General features: G+C 40.6%; 1 pseudogene; it reads left to right on the top strand.

Moving 5' to 3' along the window:
* The first annotated feature begins 7,335 nt into the window (after positions 1–7,335).
* Positions 7,336–7,436, top strand: LOC129512279 (U6 spliceosomal RNA; annotated as a pseudogene).
* The last annotated feature ends 2,388 nt before the right edge of the window (positions 7,437–9,824 follow it).

Below are 9,824 nucleotides of genomic sequence, written 5' to 3' on the forward strand. Positions count from 1 at the left end.
CACACATACAGAGTCAGCTAATCTCTGGCAAGGGTGCCAAGAATACACAATGGAGAAAGGAACAGATATTTTGATTTTAGGGCAGTAGGTCCATCCTTTTGGGGTGTAATTTTATGTTAAAAATGGAATGGTTTGCTGACTAAAGAGATAAGAGAGCTATCTGTACTCTGAAAATTATAGATCACTTATGAAAGTAATTGAAGAGTATATAAAGAAATGGAAAAGTGTTGCATGCTCATGGATTGGAAGAACAAATATTTTTCACAGAGCTAGAACAGAGTCCTAAAATTTGTATGGAAACACAAAAGACCCTGAATGGCCAAATCAAGAAAAACAACTGAAGGCATCATGAGTCCAGATTTCAAGCTATATTATGCAGCTGTAGTCATTAAGACAGTGTGGTACTGGCACAAAAACAGACACAGATCAATGGAATAGAGAACCCAGAACTGGACCCACAACTCTATGGTCAATTAATCTTCAACAAAGCAGGAAAGAATATCCAATGGAAAAAAGACAGTCTCTTCAACAAATGGTGTTGGGAAAACTGGACAGCCACATGCAGAAGAATGAAACTGGACCACTTTCTCACACCATGAACAAAAATGAATTCAAGATGGATGAAAGACCTGAATGTGAGACAAGAAACCATTAAAATCCTAGAAGGGAACAAAGGCAGAAACCTCTTTCAGCATGGCCATAGCAACTTTTTACAAGTTTCATCGCCAGCTGCAAGGGAAACAAAAGAAAAAATGAACTATTGGGGCTTCATCAAGATAAAAAGCTTCTGCACAGTGAAGGAAACAATCAACAAAATTGAAAGGCAGCCTTTGGAATGAGAGATGATATTTCCAAATAACATATCTGATAAAGGATTAGTTTCAAAAATCTACAAAGAACTTATCAAACTCACCACCCTAAAAACAAACAATCCAATTAAGAAATGGTAGAAGACATGAATAGATACTTTTCCAAAGAAGACATCCAGGTGGCCAACCGACACATGAAAAGATGCTCAACATCAGTCATCACCAGGCAAATACAAATCAAAACCACGATGAAATACCATCTCACACCTGTCAGAATGGCTAAGATTAACAAAACGAAAAACAAGGGCTGTTGGCGAAGATGCTGAGAAAGGGGAGCCCTCTTGCACTGTTGGTGAGGATGCAAACTGGTGCAGCCATTCTGGAGGATGGTACAGAGGGTCCTCAAAAAGTTAAAAATAGAGCAATTGCACTATTAGGTATTTGCCCAAAGGGCACAAAAATACAGATTTGAAGGTGTACGTGCATCCCCGATGTTTATAGCAGCATTGCCAGCAATAGCCAAACTAAGGAAAGAGCCCAAATGTCCATCAACTGCTGAAGGGATAAAGAAGATGTGGTATATATACAATGGAATATTACTCAGCCATCAAGAAAAAATGAAACTTTGTCATTTGCAATGATGTTGATGGAGCTAGAGTGTATTATGTTAAGTGAAATAAGTCAAAGAAAGACAAATACCATATGATCTCACTTATATGTGGAATTTAAGAAAGAAAACACATGAACGTAGGGGAAGGAGGAAAAGAAAAAAAAGGAGAGGGAAACAAGCCATAGGAGACTCTTGGGTGGCTGGGTGGCTCAGTTGGTTGGGCATCTGCCCTTGGCTCACATCATGATCCCAGGGTCGTGGGATGAAGCCCTGCTCAGCAGGGAGCCTGCTTCTCCCTCTTCCCCCTCCCCTCCCAGCTTGTGCTCTTTGTTGCTATCTCTGTCTCTTAAATAAGTAATTTTTTTTTTAAAAAGAGGCTTTTAATGATAGAGAACAAACTGAGGGTTGTTGGAGGAAGGTGGATGAGAAATGGGCTAGACGAATGATGGGTATTAAGGAGGGCAACTCTTGTGATGAGCACTGGGTGTTGTACGTAAGTGATGAATAACTGAATTCTCTAGAAACTAATACTATACTGTATGTTCACTAACTAAAACTTAAATTTAAATAAATGGAATGGTTTGAAATCAATTCTGTTGCATGGAAGGCAAAAGGAGCACAGCATACTCAGAACATGTTTTGCAAATGCTTCCTTTCACCAAAACCCATGTATGAAGGGAGGGCTGTGGGAAAGATAATGAACTCTTAGCTGAACTCATCTTTCTCTCACTACTTGTAAGACAGAAAATTTCTTAGAATGCAAATGAGAGCATGATTTCTGCTAGTAACAGCAGGAGGTCATGTTGGATCGGATGATTTATAGAATTATTAGTAACCCTGCATGATTAGGATTGGCCCTACCTTTTTCTTTCTGCCTTTTTGTGCTATACTTTCTCCATTTATTCCCTCTTAAGAACTCTGCACATGGTAAGTGGACTAATGTACCTGACAGCAGAAAAATCAGAAAGCTCATATCAATAAAAACCAGAATATCTGTCTTTTAAATTAATGTGATTTATTAGATTTGAAGCTAGATAAACAACTCCTGCTGGAGTTTCCGTGTAGTTCTCCTATTACCGGTTTAATTTATTGAATCCCTTCACTGTACTCTCCTGGTTAATTTTGATATACTCTCCAACAGTCCTAAAAACCATTGTTGCTGCTGTTGTTTGTAAGAACTTTTGCAGTGTTCAGCTTTTTTATGCCCAGTGCAAAGAGGGTGAGGTACAATAGAAGAGTGTGGGATTATAAAATAGTCACAGTGAACAGTCAAGTGCTTTGTAAACCACAAATAATGTGGTTGAAAAGGTAAAAAAGAAGGAACATCGCTGGAAATGTTATTTCTTCCAAATAACATCAACAGGAAAAAAGTGTTGTAAAATAACTAACAGTTCCTAATTTCATTATTTAGATAATGGTATGAGTTCTTTTTTAAAAAGATTTTATTTATTTATTCATGAGAGAGAGAGAGAGAGGCAGAGATACAGGCAGAGGAAGAAGTGGGCTCCCTGTAGGGAGCCTGATGTGAGACTCGATCCCAGGACCTCCAGATCAAGACCTGAGCCAAAGGCGTATACTCAACCACTGGGCCTCCTAATGGTACGAGTTCTGTCTCTGCTATTAAAAATAGATTTTTCTCAAACATGACAAAGGCAAATTAAATTTGTATCTTATTTTTAATCCTGACCTAGTTCTAACATTTTATTTAATACTTACATATAGTGAGAGCTATTATTATTGACAATTGCATAATTAGCTCTAACTCAAAATGCCCTGGTATCCATTTGACTCCATTTTTAAAGCACTCTTTATAACACCTATGCAAATGTTATTAAGATCAGCACTGGTAGGGAGGGGCAAGATGGCGGAAGAGCAGGGTCCCCAAATCACCTGTCCCCACCAAATTACCTAGATCACCTTCAAACCATCCTGAAAATCTACGAATTCGGCCTGAGATGTAAAGAGAGACCAGCTGGAACGCTACAGTGAGAAGAGTCCGCGCTTCTATCAAGGTAGGAAGACGGGGAAAAAGAAATAAAGGAACAAAAGGCCTCCGAGGGGGAGGGGCCCCGCGAGGAGCCGGGCTGAGGCCGGGGCGAGTGTCCCCAGGACAGGAGAGCCCCGTCCCGGAGGAGCAGGAGCTGCACCAACCTTCCCGGGCGGAAAGGGGCTCGCAGGGAGCTGGAGCAGGACCCAGGAGGGCGGGGATGCCCTCGGGCTCCCGGGGACACTAACAGGCACCTGCGAGCGCAGGAGAGTGCTCCGAGCTCCCTAAGGGCTGCAGCGACCGCACAGTGGACCGGAGCCGGAGCAGCTCGGAGGGGCTCGCTCCAGGGAGGGAGCTGCAGGGCGGGAGCGCGAATCCACCAGCGCAGGCCCCGGAGCACAGGGCGCCGGGATACAGCCCAGGATCCCGCCTCCCCCTGGGACAGGCAGAGGCCGGGAGGGCCCAGGACAGCGAGGACGCTCCTGCCCCGAGCTGAGCAGATCAGCGGCCCCGCCCCGGAGCCTCCAGGCCCTGCAGACGGAGAACCGAGAGCCCCGAGCCCCGTTGTTCCTGCGGAGGCTGAATCCAGGCTTCCAGAGTTGTCATAGCAACTGCGGCTGATCCTCCTGGGGCCCCACGGGGTGAACAACCCCCGCTGAGCCCTGCAGCAGGCAGGGGCAGAGCAGCTCCCCCAAGTGCTAACACCTGAGAATCAGCACAGCAGGCCCCTCCCCCAGAAGACCAGCTAGACGGACCAGTGATACTCCCCCGTGTTCCAATACAATTTGTTTTTGGCCACTCTGCACTGAGCAAAATGACTAGAAGGAAAACCTCACCTCAAAAGAAAGAATCAGAAACAGCCCTCTCTCCCACAGAGTTACAGAATCTGGATTACACTTCAATGTCAGAAAGCCAATTCAGAAGCACTATTCTACAGCTACTGGTGGCTCTAGAAAAAAGCATTAAGGACTCACGAGACTTCATGACTGCAGAATTTAGATCCAATCAGGCAGAAATTAAAAATCAATTGAATGAGATGCAATCCAAACTAGAAGTCCTAACGACGAGGGTTAACGAGGTGGAAGAACGAGTGAGTGACATAGAAGACAAGTTGATGGCAAGGAGGGAAACTGAGGAAAAAAGAGATAAACAATTAAAGAACCATGAAGACAGATTAAGGCAAATAAATGACACTCTAAGGAGGAAAAACCTACGTTTAATTGGGGTTCCCGAGGGCGCCGAAAGGGACAGAGGGCCAGAATATGTATTTGAACAAATCCTAGCTGAAAACTTTCCCAATCTGGGAAGGGAAACTGGCATTCAGATCCAGGAAATAGAGAGATCCCCCCCTAAAATCAATAAAAACCGTTCAACACCTCGACATCTAATAGTGAAGCTTGCAAATTCCAAAGATAAAGAGAAGATCCTTAAAGCAGCAAGAGACAAGAAGTCCCTGACTTTCATGGGGAGGAATATTAGGGTAACAGCAGACCTCTCCACAGAGACCTGGCAGGCCAGAAAGGGCTGGCAGGATATATTCAGGGTCCTAAATGAGAAGAACCTGCAACCAAGAATACTTTATCCAGCAAGGCTCTCATTCAAAATGGAAGGAGAGATAAAGAGCTTCCAAGACAGGCAGGAACTGAAAGAATATGTGACCTCCAAACCAGCTCTGCAAGAAATTTTAAGGGGGACTCTTAAAACTCCCCTTTAAGAAGAAGTTCAGTGGAACAATCCACAAAAACAAGGACTAAATAGATATCATGATGACACTAAACTCATATCTGTCAATAGTAACTCTGAACGTGAATGGGCTTAATGACCCCATCAAAAGGCGCAGGGTTTCAGACTGGATAAAAAAGCAGGACCCATCTATTTGCTGTCTACAAGAGACTCATTTTAGACAGAAGGACACCTACAACCTGAAAATAAAAGGTTAGAGAACCATTTACCATTCAAATGGTTCTCAAAATATACCCTAAAAACTATAGAACACTTCTGAAAGAAATTGAGGAAGACACAAAGAGATGGAAAAATATTCCATGCTCATGGATTGGCAGAATTAATATTGTGAAAATGTCAATGTTACCCAGGGCAATTTACACGTTCAATGCAATCCCTATCAAAATACCATGGACTTTCTTCAGAGACTTAGAACAGATTATTTTAAGATTTGTGTGGAATCAGAAAAGACCCCGAATAGCCAGGGGAATTTTAAAAAAGAAAACCATATCTGGGGGCATCACAATGCCAGATTTCAGGTTGTACTACAAAGCTGTGGTCATCAAGACAGTGTGGTACTGGCACAAAAACAGACACATAGATCAATGGAACAGAATAGAGAACCCAGAAGTGGACCCTGAACTTTATGGTCAACTAATATACGATAAAGGAGGAAAGACGATCCACTGGAAGAAAGACAGTCTCTTCAATAAATGGTGCTGGGAAAATTGGACATCCACATGCAGAAGAATGAAACCGGACCACTCTCTTGCACCATACACAAAGATAAACTCAAAATAGATGAAAGATCTAAATGTGAGACAAGATTCCATCAAAATCCCAGAGGAGAACTCAGGCAACACCCTTTTTGAACTTGGCCACAGTAACCGGAGAAGGACAAACAGTGTATGTTCTCATTCATTTGGGGAATATGAATAATAGTGAAAGGGAATATAAGGGAAGGGAGAAGAAATGTGTGAGAAATATCAGAAAGGGAGACAGAACATAAAGACTTCTAACTCTGGGAAATGAACTAGGGGTGGTGGAGGGGGAGGAGGGCGGGGGGTGGGGGTGAATGGGTGACGGGCACTGAGGGGGACACTTGACGGGATGAGCACTGGGTGTTATTCTGTATGTTGGTAAATTGAACACCAATAAAAATTAATTTATAAAAAAAAATAACAAAAAAAACAAAAAAAAAAAAGATCAGCACTGGTAAATTTTCATCCACTCTTAAAGTCAAGCTCGAGGTCAACTATTTTAGCTCATATTAATTTCCCTACTTGCTGTTATAACCATATCCTTTATTAGTTCCGTCATAAACTTTGACAGTCAATGTGTATCCCAGAATTTATTTTTCACTGAATGAAAATACATCCTAGTTAGGAATTAAACTCTTTAATATAGTAATTCTGTAGTCTTTTTATTCTCACACTTACTAGCACAATCTAGAAACTTTGCAAAGATGCAACAAATGCTTAGTTTAGAGAACTGAAAATATAAGGGCAGTTCCCCTATAGACAACAAAAGCAAAATTGTTTTACAGTTAAGCTTTAGGACTAGATCTTGCATCCCCTTGGAAACTCTTTCTTTCAGTTTTCACAGTAACAAAGAAATCCTGGCATTGGAATGACTCATGAGGTATATAGTCTAACATCTCTAATTTGCAGCATAACTAAGAGATGGTTAGCTAATCTCAGGTGAGAGGAATTTACTACTTCCTAGGGCAGATATGCCTTTTCAGACAGCTCTAACAAGGTTTCTATTCAGTTGAGTTTCATCTTCTTGTGACTTCTATAAATTACAAAATCATGCACTAAATCTATCTTCTTGGAAACAGCTTCGGTGTTCCCACTTGGCTTCTCCTCTCTAGATTGTTTAATACTTACACATACTGCTTCACATGCTGGTTAGTATGTTTTTGGCTATGAGAAATAGCAAACTCCGGTGACAAAGACCTTCAACAGGATGTACAGTTACTTCACATGACAGTAAGAGTTAGAACAGATCCTAGTGTTGGTTGATTTAGCGATTCAAGGATGGTATCAGAGACTCAAGTTTTATTTTTCTTCCTTTTTCCCCTCTTGCCTTCCTTAATGGCATCTATCATTAAGTTGGTAGGAAGGTGGCGCTTTTCACGTATCAGAGATGATAAGGATGAGAGATTCTCTTTTCTTATATATCTCTTTTAAGAACAAGATACATTTTTCTCCCTTAGCAGCGCTACAGTAAAATTGGAACAAGACAGAGATTAGCATGGCCCCTATGCAAAGATGACATGCAAATCCATGAATCATTCCATATTGAAGAAGAAGAAGAAGAAGAAGAAGAAGAAGAAGAAGAAGAAGAAGAAGAAGAAGAAAGAAGAAGAAGAAGAAACACATTTCCACATCTTAGCAGGTTTTGTGGATCATTAAAAAAAAAATTGGACCCGAAGCAATTTCTGGCAAAGGTGATGAGATTACCATAATTATCTTAAAAAATTATCTGCTGTAAAATAGAGTAATCATATATCTACTCCACATGGTTTTCATCTACCTTTTATTCTATTTTTTCCCTCAGCTTTATTGAGGCATAACTGTCAAATAACGTGGTATTAAGTTTAAGGTGTGTAACATGTTGATTTGATACACTTACGTATTGCAAAATGGTTACCACCACAGCAACTAGCTAACACCTACATCCTGCCAAGTAATTACCATTTCTTTTTTGTGGTGCAAATATTTAAGATCTACTCTATTCTTGTCTATCGAGTTGATAACAAACTATGGGATTTTAGCCCCCATATATTGAAGATCATAAGTCACTATTTTATGTTACTACCAAGTTGTATCTAATAGGAAAGTCTTCTGATAGTGCTTTGATAAAAATCAAGGAAATAAAGGAAAACTTCACCTTTTCAATAAAAATCAAGGAAATAAAGGAAAACTTCACCTTTTCAATAAATAAGGGAGCTAAGTAAAAAAAGGGCACAGGAATTTCTTGTGGAAACAAATATTGATCTATTTGTATATAATCTATACATACCTTCAGAGTATATCTTTGTATTTTGTGTACTTTGTGAATTATTTAAGATTTACATTAATTGTAGCATTTGAAAACACACTCAAAAGCAACCATTTCGTGTGTTGAAATAGGTCATGAGATTATCCCAAACTAGTGTTGGTTGTTCTCAAGCAAAAATTGTATTTTTGTTTGGAAGCAAAGTTTTGTTCATCTCAAGCTAAGAATAAACAGAAGCTTTTTAATATTTCATTTGCACTACACTCATATTGGGTAGTAATTCAATGTATAAGCGGTAAATATGTTGGACGAGACTCCCCGTATTCTGTAGAATCAGACCACTAATCAATTCCTTCTTTAGAAAGATTAGAAAAGAAGCAGCGGAAAATTTCTGAGACATATTGTCCTTTTTGGAAAATGTCAGGCCCCGCTTTGTATTCAATAGGAGTAATTTCAGGAGATTTCTCTGATGCAGTCCTTCTAGAATTTTGTCAGGGTGACAATACCTTGTTTATCCCCTGATTAATGTATTACTTTAAAGAACAGCTGAAGAGATCTGATGTGTCAGTTCATTTAAATGCTGCCATTTCGCTTTTGTTGGAGGAGCACAGCAATCATCCTCACACCACAAGGAACAAGACCCTGCCAGTTGCTGCTGTAAATGTCTGATCAATCTTCATGCCTTAGACAGACAAAGGGGGATGAGGAAGAAGGAAGGAGGAGGACTTCCTTTATGTCCATATTTCCCAGAACTCTCCTGGCTGTGCAACTCCTGGTTTATGTGATGTGGTAAGTAAGCTAGAGAATGGCTCACATCATTTTTCACATCTGAAAAACAGATGCACGGATTGTCATCAAGTCACACATACGGCTTTAACTTTTCTGTGGAATAATCAATTGTCTAAGTGTGTAACAAAAAAAAATCTATAGAGAATTTCTTATGTTGGCATTATTTCACTTGACATGTGTGGTTTCCTTTAGCCTATGCTTGAAGAATGTTCTTTGGACTCTCTTACCTTGGCCAGTGTCACCGCCATCTATCTGTTTGGCTGTTGATGTTGAGGAACATGGAGTCTTTACTGACCCTTTCTAATACTCACTATATTTCTCAAGTCTTTGCCAAATCCTTGTACTCCACCCTATTGCCCTAACCTCAGCTCTGTTTTGGTTTTTATCAGCTTTGGTGTAAGTAATCTCAGTGACCTTTTTTATAAGACGTTCTCCACTCCAGTTTGCCCTCAATAACCTGTCCTTTACACTGTGGCAAAGTGAACGTGTTCGAAGATAAACTTCATTATTTCATTTGCTTCTTTGTTTGACACCCCCCATCTCCACTCTCACCTCCCAGAATTTCTTGTGGGGATAAGTACAAATAACATCCATGCCGTGTCCCTCCAAATATGGCTTTACACTGTTGTTCCGACTCCATGATCCATACAGTTGCCTACATGGGCTGCTCCCCCTTTCTAAACCTAGAAAATACATTGGAGGAGAGACTTAACGTGCAAGGCTCCTCCTACATGTTACTTTCCCTTCTCTACATTCGGACATAGTGAACACTCTCATTCCCTCTTCCCATGCCATTTTATAGATGTGCTTTATTCCAGCATCTCATAGCCAGCTACTGGTAATCACTCCAACAAATAAATCTGGTAGCATCAAAATGAAAACAACAAAAGCTGCTTAAATTTTT

This window comes from Nyctereutes procyonoides, unplaced genomic scaffold (assembly GCF_905146905.1).
Source record: "Nyctereutes procyonoides isolate TBG_1078 unplaced genomic scaffold, NYPRO_anot_genome, whole genome shotgun sequence".
NCBI classification, from domain to species: Eukaryota; Metazoa; Chordata; class Mammalia; order Carnivora; family Canidae; genus Nyctereutes; species Nyctereutes procyonoides.